This window comes from Heteronotia binoei, chromosome 8 (assembly GCF_032191835.1).
Source record: "Heteronotia binoei isolate CCM8104 ecotype False Entrance Well chromosome 8, APGP_CSIRO_Hbin_v1, whole genome shotgun sequence".
NCBI classification, from domain to species: Eukaryota; Metazoa; Chordata; class Lepidosauria; order Squamata; family Gekkonidae; genus Heteronotia; species Heteronotia binoei.
In genome coordinates, this window is record NC_083230.1 from 36,338,668 (window position 1) to 36,349,319 (window position 10,652).

The 10,652-nt window shown below is 41.0% G+C and overlaps 1 pseudogene; it reads right to left on the reverse strand.

Annotated features, from left to right (window-relative positions):
* Nucleotides 1-249: 249 nt before the first annotated feature.
* LOC132575866 (Golgi reassembly-stacking protein 2-like) lies at nt 250-1,278 on the reverse strand (annotated as a pseudogene).
* Between the last annotated feature and the right edge of the window lie 9,374 nt (nt 1,279-10,652).

The following is a 10,652-nucleotide window of genomic DNA, read 5'->3' on the forward strand; positions in this document are numbered from 1 at the left end:
AATTCACCAAAGCCCAATTCAGTTGTTGTGAATTATGATGCTATAATGGAGGCTGGCTCTGTGTTCAATAGAGTTATGTTTTCACTGATTGTGGTGGCTGCATCTCCCCTCTCTTCAGGAGCAGGTGCCTTGTTGGCAGCCAGAGAGCTCGATGTAGTGTTAAGGGTGAATGTAGATCCTAAATTATACCACCACTTACAGTCATGCCAGAATTGGCAGATATGCTTTGCATCTGGGGAGTGGAGGCAAGCAGGTGGGGCAGAGAACTCTGGGACCAATGGAAACTGTGCAAGAAATTCAGGCAACAGAGAGGATATTCTGGAGAGATTTAGAGGTGACAGGGAAGGTAGTGGTGGCAAACCAGGATGCCCAAGGTCTGCTAATTCAGGACCAGAAATTAAGTCTGGGACAGGCAAATTAATTTTGGGGATATTACCTAGATTGGGAAGCTCAGTTGGTTAAGGCATTATATCTGGTAATGTAGTTGCTGAGTTAACTGGTGGCTCTGGAGCAAGAGTCTGACTTACTGGGGGTGGCAACAATGACACTGTAGGAATACCTGTACAGAGTTCATTTGTGATGAAAGGAGTTGAGCTAATGGAGAGTCCAGCCAGACTGTGTTCAATTCCTATTGTTCCAGGTGGTAATGAGGGTGGGGGGAGGGTAAAAGAAGACAGCTGAATTTCTGCAAAGCCATCTTTGAGCAGGCTAGTAGATGCATTAGACAATTGTCCTGGGAGATAAATTTTCTTTTCCTCTTCAAATGGGTGTGTTGGTATTTGATGTAGGTATCCATAACCAATGCCACAGCCTAGGCTTCCTTAAACGGTTTGCCTTTGTGTATCTCAATAAGGGATAATAAGTCTTCAGACTTGTTCAGGACAGTATCTGCTCCAATTACGTAGTCACTATGAACAGGAGAATTTTGTTCCACTTCCAGCATGTGCCAGATGTTTTCTTTGGCTCCGTCAAAGCTGCAAAAATGAATGCTGATCCCCAGAAAGCCCTGCTCACCACACATATTGCAGGGAGTTACTGATGTCTCCCTGAGCTCCAGTGTCTTGCTGCTGTAGACCAGCATCCTGGCAGGTTTCTCCAAGTTTTCTTTCAATAGTGAAGATTTCATTGTCTTTATCTAGTCTTAAACCATTATTGGAAACAATAAAATGAAAGAGTGGCTCCAGCCGAGCTGTGTCCTGGTGAATTTTCTTGCACTCACAGGTCATGGTAGCCATTGCTGCCCCTGCTGGGAATCTCCATGCTCTGTGATGAGACCATGGCTCATGCCCGGTGATGGCCTCCTCCTTCTCCTCGCTATACCAAGGACATGGCGCTCATTTGGTCTCGGCTGGCATGCAGGAAGCTGGGTGCCAAAACTATTTATGGACTACCAGTCAAAATACCAGGCCTAATTAGAAATGCTGCCATTCGCATGGCACTAAGTGGGCAAACAAAGAGGCCATCTTCCCAGTCAATTGGAAGGAGTTTTAAAAATTCCTGGTCAGACCCTCAAAAGTCAACAAGCTACTTCAATATTGTCTACAACAAGGGTGGGCAGGCCAACTTGAAACAAAAGCCTGCTGCAAAGAGCAGTGCACAGCTCAAGACCTATTCCAGCACCCTTCTGATTGGCTGCACCACACAAGGCATCAAATAGCCATCAGGGTTGAATAGTGCTCTCATGCCTTCTTTAAAAATGAAAATGGCAGAAAGCAGTACTCCCATTCTACAGGCAGAGAATTGTGTTCTCAACACAGGGGCATTTCTGAAAATGTCATTCTCCTGTATATCGGTAAGAGCCAGACATAACTGGATATTGTGCTATTGTAATCATTAAACTCTTAAAAGGTTCCCCTATTGTAAGCTGTTTTGACAGGTAGCTGTGTTTGTTGTCTGTTGTTCATTGTACTAACCAACAAAAATAGTACTTACCAAGAGAATACAAAAGTAGACTTGACAAAGACATACAGGAACTGAATGAGTACAATACTGCACTGTGCATTTTTTATTCATGCGAATACTTTATCATTTGATTTTGTCCATTTCTGGCATCATAGATCATAATCCTCTTGTGGTGGTGGTCAAATGGGGCTATCTCATTCACTCCATGTAGTCGACAAATAATTGACCTATCTCAGCTCACTCAGCATCTCTCTGGCCTCCATTGGCTGACTCCCCTGCTGCCATTTACTGCAGGCCTGATAATGTTGAACAAATCACCAAAACTGCCTTACCTCAGAGACAGACACATCTCCAATTCTTCTCTGTCTCCTCTCTATCAACTGGCCTCATGAAAAGCGTCATTGGCAACAGACCTTTACCACTCCATCAACAGCCCACGCAGATGGCCTCCCAGCAAGCGGAGCCTCTGAAGGCTGCAGAAATAGCCAGGGAACTTGTTGCCATAATGTGAAGAGGTGGCAAGGCCTGGTCCACTGGGAGCATTTACTCACAGGCCTTGGCTCTTTCCTGTCATACCCTCTCTCCCCTAAGCCTTGCCCCTAGCCAGAGGGTGTTGCTTGACATCCAAATTCTGTCAGTAAAGGGAGAAAGCTTCAGGTGAATAGAATGTCATACAGTCAGCCCTCCAAAGCAGTTCTTTTCTCCAGGATGGGAAGAGAGGTCTGTTGTCTGGAGTTCAATTGTGATCCCAGGAGATCATCAGGCTTCACCTGGAGGCTGGCTACCCTAGGCCTAGCAGCACCCTCTGGGTGACTTGATGCCACCTGACTGACATGACTTAACTAGGCCTAAATACTTGCTCCTGTTCAGCAGCGGGCCACCATGACAGCCAGTGTGACTTAGCAGTTGCGAACTCCAAGTTGGCAAATTCCTGGAGATTTGAGGGGTGGGAACTTAAGAGGGTGGATTTGAGGAGGGGTGGGACCTCAGACAGGTAAAATCCCATAGACTCCACTTTCCAAATCAGCCATCACCTCCTGAGGAACCTCTGTTGCCATTCTCCAGATGAGGGCTGGAGATCACTCAGAATTACAACTGCTCTCCAGATGGCAGAGATTAGCTCCTCTTGAGGTGGTGGTGGGGAGTGAATACTTCACTTGGGTGGGTGGGAAGACAGCAAGGATTGGGGAGCACGTACCCAGAACCTCTTTCTAGAGCCCATTGTATTTTTCTTCACAACAGGCCTTATTCCTAGTGATAATCAGGCCTTGAATTCAGCAGGAGCTCACAGGAACACAGCTCCTGAACCTTTCTGATGGTTTCCCCTTGTCCTCCTCACCTTGTCCATTGAATAGTAGGTGCAGCTGCATAACAATCCCTGGATGAGCTCCACCACTTATTTTTCTACTACAAAATGACCCCTGGTGATAATCATAAAGAATCATGATGACTATATATGACAGATTTGTAAAACCATGTTAAGGAAAGTGCCAATGGAGTAAAAGCCATTTAAAATCAACAGTATTTTTCAAAAGCAACATTTATATGATAATAATTATGAGTTCTGGTAAACAAAGTACTTATTTGTAGTGATGGAGAAACTTCATTTTAAGGAGGATTGAAAGACTCTGCCTAGAGTGGCATAAGCATTTTCTATGGCCATCTTTAAATATAGGATGGCAAGCCATTCATGTCCAATAGGACTTCCTGAACTTGAAAAAAGAAAAAAATTGCAGGGCTCATGATGCTTTATTCAGTGTATGGATAAACACAACTTGTCATGATGTGTTTACAGATTTTAAAGGAGAACTGTGTGAGCTGCTCAACAGAAAGCTTGTGATGGTTGGGAAGTGGAGGTGGTAGCAAAGCAAGGATAGCCATAAAGACAGAGGCTGCCAGACACCTAATCTACTGGCTGAGACCAGTGAGTCCCCTTGTATTCTTATTACATTAAAACTTGCTAGCTCTGTGAAATAATTACAAAACTGTCCCAGTATGCACAATCTCATAGGGATGTCAGCCTCCAGGAGAGACCTGGGGATCCCCCAGAATTACAGCTCATCTCCAGACTACAGAGATCAGTTACCCTAGAGAAAATGGTTGCATTAGAGACTCTATGGCATTGTATCCCACTGAAGTCCATGTCCTCCCCACCTTCCATGCCCAAATCTCCAAGAGTTTACCAACTCCTGCATACCCCCAATCCCCTGCTTGTGGTGAGGGAGGAACTGACACCCCTAATCAAAGTTGATTCCCCACCACCACCGCATACATATCATTTCACAGGTACATATTGGTACTGTAAAGGGAGGTGGGGAGATGGAAGATATGGAAGAAATCAGCAGCTGCAGGACACTGCAGTTCCGAAAGTAATTTCAGAAAGTTGACCAGAATTAAGGTAGAATGCAACAGAGTCAAGAGTCCAGAATAACAGAGAAATGAAATGGGGACATCTGCTTATCTCCCCAGAATCTGAACAGAAGGATTAGAGGATGCCTAGTCCATACTGTGATTTATTTTTAATGGAACCATTTTATTTCCAGATGGTTTACTGCAACTTCCGGTGTCAAATAATCTCTTTGTCAGCTTGTTAGTTTGACTAATGGAATCATTAGTGCGAAGAGTAATTTATTAGTTTAGATTTGCCTCATGCAGTGTCTTTTGTTAACAGGAATAAAGAGTATGAAAAAGAGTTGTGCAAAAGTGACATGAGAAAATTAACAGCCATGATTCCAGCAAGAGCTTTATTAAAACTCATTTTAAACAAAATATTTGATTTTCAGTTCTCAAAATGAAAAGGCAAAAAAACCATGAGGGTTCCAGTGTGCGAACATGTCAGATTATGACCATCATTCCAGCCTGGAATTTCAAGAAAAATAAAAAATGAAAAAGCTTAGCTGGATGCAAAGTGACATGTAGGGCATGGTTACTCAAATGGGAAAGCTTCTGTTGAGAGAAGCAGCATCACTTGCCACCTGATCTAATTACTTCTGACACCAGATGAAAACTACCTAGAAAAAGCCTAGCATCTGTAATAGGCTGATCAAATTTCATTAACAAAGCATGAATGCGAACAAGATTATAAAATACAGTTCACTTGAATAGTTACCCTGTACACAAAAGTATGATTTTCATTTAAGAAGCAAAAGGATAGGTAAATGGAAGTTGCAAAAGACAACAGCCCTCACATCGGGGCATTCGAAGGTTGATCAGAATTAAAGTGTCCAGATATGAACAATGAAAACACTTGTCATTCAAACCCTGCAATAACATTGTACTATCCTCCATTTTAAGATGAAGATTGATTTATATTGCTCATATTCAGCATGCAAAGTATCTGCAAATTCTTAACCCTATGAGGTAGTCTGAAGTGAACATTAGTAACTAGGGAGTGTGTACAATGCCCTGCCTTTGATTTCACTTTTTAATTCTAAAATTTCATTTTCTCTTTCATTTATTTTTGAATTAATTAATTTTTTATTCCCGCTGGTTTCAATATAAACACATGCTTGGTTGCGAAGACCTCTTTTGTCCATTCAACTAAGATTTAATTTTAAGGACCCAATTTTAAGGATTTTCCCTGCCAAATTTCAGAGAGTTGAAAGAAAGGGACCAAGTTTTAAAGGTGTCCAAATTCCTGCTTGCAGTGAGGTCAGAAGACATCTGGCACTCAGAAAAGGCAGGTAACGTTCATTACACAGTGGGCATGGAGATTCAGCTTGAACTTTCTAAACCACACAGAAAAGTATCAGAACAATGAATGCTAATATCATTAGTTTTCCTATTTTTATTGCTATAACAATATCAACAACAAAAGTGACTTTTGTTTCATTGTTTCAAAAATATTTAATAAACATTCCTAGTATAAATGTTCCCTTTTCTATTGCAGCAGTGGCCCTGGAACTGTGGGTCATTTTTACCACTGCTAAGATTTTCCATGCATGCAAGACCAGCATTTTTCAAGGAGCTCCAAAACACTGAGCACCAGAGGAAAGTTCTGTGCTGTAAATACTAGCATGCAAAGAGGGGGCTCAGATGGAAGTTAGGTTTAGAATTCAAGCCTGAAACTATGTTTACAAGATCATATTGGTTCCGGTTGCATTTGTGGATGGTCAGTTTTGAGAAAACTTCCATTCTGGTTGTATTTATTTATTATTTTCCATTTAAAACCTGTCCACCCCAAAAATGGGCTCAGGGTGGGTGACAACATATAAAACAGTCACGAAAAACAATACATTACAAATTAAAACATCACATAAAATTAATTAAAATACCAGGATGGCAAAAGGAAAAAAAATATCCTATATGTGGCCCCATAGCTGGGCCAGAACACAGATGTCAATAATCCTATGGGCCGAAAGCTAGGGCCATCTGAAGCAGGGATTTGATGTTTTGTCCACGGTCTCAGCCAAAAGTTTGGCAGAACAGTTCTGTTTTACAGGCCCTGTGGAATTACATCAGGCTCTGTAGGGCCCTGATCTCTATTGGGCAGGGCTTTTTTTGTAGCAGGAACTCATTTGCATATTAGACCACACACCCTTGATGTAGCCAATCTGCCAAGAGCTTACAGGGCTCTTATTACAGGGACTACCATAAGCTCTTGGAGGATTGGCTACATCAGAGGGTGTGTGACTTAATATTCAAAGGAGTTCCTGGTACAAAAAAAAAAAGCTCTGCTATTGGGAGCTTGTTCTCCCAAATAGGGGCCGGAACAGAAATGCATGGATGTTTTAATGTATCAAATGTTTATGTGTGTCAAAGTGAGAATTCATGCATGTGTAAAATTATTGATTGCTTGACATTTTGTTTTGTTCTGTTTTTTTTTTTCTGGGGGGTTGTTTGTTTGTTTCTTTTTGCTTATGATCTCCATTTTAAAGACTTCTGTCGTATCCCTGAACCTTTGGGAAGAGCAACATAAAATTATTTCAAATTAATTAATTCGAATAGTTGGTCTGGGGAGAGGTAGGGCCATAGAATTCTGTATACTCATACAAGCGCAGTCATGATATATACAGGCAAACGCTATTATGTATCCAACACAAGGCATTGCCTACAATAATAACTTTCAAATGGATCAAATATACAGGAAACTTTCCTTAACCTCCCATTATATATTGGGAAGGATCTTTATGATGTCAGGTTTCTATTAGAAGTTTGTCAACTTCTAAGAGTATATTTTAGATTTTATCACTTTTGCCAGTAAAGTCAATAAATATTTTTGCCTTGCCTATATATCAGCTGTATGTATGGCAGAAGCACTTTCTCTGGGCTGTAATTCTGAAGATTTACAAGGAGCCAGTTTTCAAATATATATATATTTACCTATCTATCTGAATCAACAGGGATGTAATGTACTTTATGCTTCAAAGAGTGAAAGATTAATAGACCTAGCAAACAGGAAAGCATGCTTTCATAAGGCAATGTATATGCAATTTCTACATCATCTTATTAATGCATTCCCTATTCCTTACCTCTGTATTCTTCTTACAGCCTTGAAGAACTTGACTGTGACTGCAAATTTAGTTCAATCTACATACTACCTTGATGTTGTTTTTAAAGCTCTGCACACATTTTTTATAAATACAAAGGCTGAACTACTGTTCTGTATTATATACCAGAACATGCAAAGGAAATCTATGTTTAAAAAAAGCTGTGATTGAGCAAACTTCGATAGCTAACAGAATGCCTTCTAGAACAGGTAGGTCTTACATTTCTTATGAAAGGCCAGGAAAACCATTCTGTCAGGGGCAATGTTTGAGAATGCCTGGTTACCTAGAGGTACCAGAATAACCTGTGAAGGCATACTCGGCAAGTGTTGATAAGAGCATAAGAGAAGCCATGTTGGATTAGACCAATGGCTCATCCATTCCAACACTCTGCATCACACAAACAAGCACCATCAGGAGGTCCACCAGTGGGGCCAGGACACGAGAAGTCTTCCCTCTGTTGCACCAAACACCAAGAATACAGAGCATCTCTGCTCCAGACAGAGAGTTCCATTAATATGCTGTGGCTAATAGCCACTGATGGACATCTGCTCCATATGTTTATCCAATTCCCTCTTGAAGCTGTCTATGCTGGCAGCCATTATCACCCCCTGTGGCAGTGAATTTCATGTGTTAATCACCCTTTGGGTGAAGAAGTACTTCCTTTTATCAGTTCTAACCTGACTGCTGGGCAATTTCATTGAATGTCCACAAGTTCTCATATTGTGAGAAAGGGAGAAAAGTACTTCTTTCTCTACCTTCTCTAATGGGAAGAAGCTTTCTGAATGTATAACACAGTGCTCTTAAGGTTCAGAGGGGAAAGCCACTTGGGCATAATTCTCAATTGTTCTCTGTTAGTGTGAAGCTTGTATTCCTTTCCATCACTCCCAGTTTTGTAATTCAACTCTTCTTCACCCATGTGTCCTACTTAGAAAGTTGTTGTGGCAAAGTTAACAAGCAACTGCTGTCCATAGCCTGAATGTTGCACTCCTCTTGAAGATTCCAGTCCATAGTCTTGGTTTGCTACAAGGCCCAGCTTTCCAGTTGAAGTGACTGCTGTCATCCTCACCAAAGTGGTGACTCAAAAGGGCACAGATTTGAAGGCTCCCTTTTGGGGAAAATCTGTCACTTACCACCAGAAGTCTTAAAGGCAACCTTGGACAAAGATTGCTTGTCTTATGTTCAGATGGTGTGTATTTTTGTTCCTAAAGGGTGGGGTTTTGATCCCTGGAGTCTACCTTAGCTTAACTTCAACAGTGTCAACATCAAGTTCTCTTCCCCTAACCTAAGATATTCTGGCCTGCCACTCTGCTGCTTCTCTTGGCTAATTGGACCATGATAAAATATCCCTACATCAGGAGAGTGTACCAGGTCATCGGTTGGCTGCTGATTTGCTTCTTTGGTTCATGCCAGCATGTGGCAGTCCTTGAGATAGCAGGAAAAAGTGGGATATAAAAACCAGCTTTCTTCTTCTTCTAGACAACTGTGTGATTTTTGTCATCCATAATGACAAATTCTTCTTGGGGGATCAAAGTGCAGCTTACTCATCAACACACAACTTGCACATAAATGTGTGCAAAGCAATGTATGCAGGAACAGAGACAACTGCTAAAATGAATATCACCAACTGTACAAACTCAAAGCTGATCTACATGGCATGCAATCTGAAATGTGGATTAAACAGTGAGGCAATCAGATGAAGGGTCTGACTCACATATAAATGTGATAACTCTGAATCTCAATCACATTTGATGTTACCTTTGCGGCATCCCTAACTATGAAGTGCTTTTAATTAATGATGTTATGAACTAGAAGATTCAAATTGATCTTAAAATGTGAATACTGCTGTGTGCAGGGGAATTTCTCCATTAATTAATTAATTAATTAATTTGTTTATTTATTTTTCGTATTTATATCCTGCCCTCCCTGCTGAAGCAGGCTCAGGGAGGCTAAAAACAATTAAGGACTGAACTTCCCCCATCTTCTCAGCCCTACCCACCCCTAACTTCTCCAGCCTGTAAAAAAGAGCTGCTGCCAGCTCACCTAGACCAATCAAAGCATTAGAGATTCCTGGGAGGGAACAGATGCTAACTTCTGGTTGTTGGTAACTGCTCAGTTTTTAATTCTGAACAACTGATGACGGTGATGGGGAGGGACGGTGGCTCAGTGGTAGAGCATCTGCTTGGGAAGCAGAAGGTCCCAGGTTCAATCCCTGGCATCTCCAAAAAAGGGTCCAGGCAAATAGGTGTGAAAAACCTCAGCTTGAGACCCTGGAGAGCTGCTGCCAGTCTGAGAAGACAATACTGACTTTGATGGACCAAAGGTCTGATTCAGTATAAGGCAGCTTCATATGTTCATATATGTGAGGTTTTTTTTTAAAAAAGAGATCTGTTCCCTGCTCTGCTGACCAGTGTTGGTTGTCACAGAGCCCTGTGTATGTGTGGACATGGCCCAGACCATGAGTCAACACTGTGCTTTTATTCAAGATAATGATATTACGAAGGCCAACAACCAAACATGATAATAAAAATGGCACAGCACTGATTAACAACAACCAAACATTGTTCTTTCTCATTAATGGTAAGACAGACAAGAAGAAAACAGCCCCCCACAGAAATTCCTGCCAAGCTGAGCAGTATTATGTATTCAGACCTACTCTGCCTACTTATTAAAATCTGAATACAAGAACCAGTCTTAGAGAGAACATTAACCATAGCCTACAACCAGCATCCAGCATCAATCAGAAAAGGCTAAGATCTGATTGTAATCTCTGGATGCACTGACTGGGTCTGGGGTCACTGATTCCTTGTTCTGTATTGTTTTTGCCATTATTTCAAGTATTTCAGTTTCTAGCTGAAGTAAAATATTTTAATAAAAAAATAATACATTTATTATAATATTAGGAAGTTGATTAATGAAAATGCTATGTAGTGATGCTGTTCAATAACTAATGGTTGGGAAATCATCTTAAAATGCATAGCTTGTGAAGTCCTCTGGCTGTAAATATAGAATGTAAAATTTACTATCTTAATGCAATGACAAAATGTGGAATTTTTTTACAAAATGTTTTACTTCTTGTTTTGTTATGCACTAACTGTAAAACAAAAGTAAACAATTTTCAAAATGCATTGTTTAGCAATAAACGTGCATACCTAGTTTGCAGTGCTCTCATTGGCATGCAAAATGTTTTTGGAAGGGGGAAACATCAGCAATTAAAATCAGATCAAGCATTCTATTTTAATCACTTATGACTTGAGATCATTG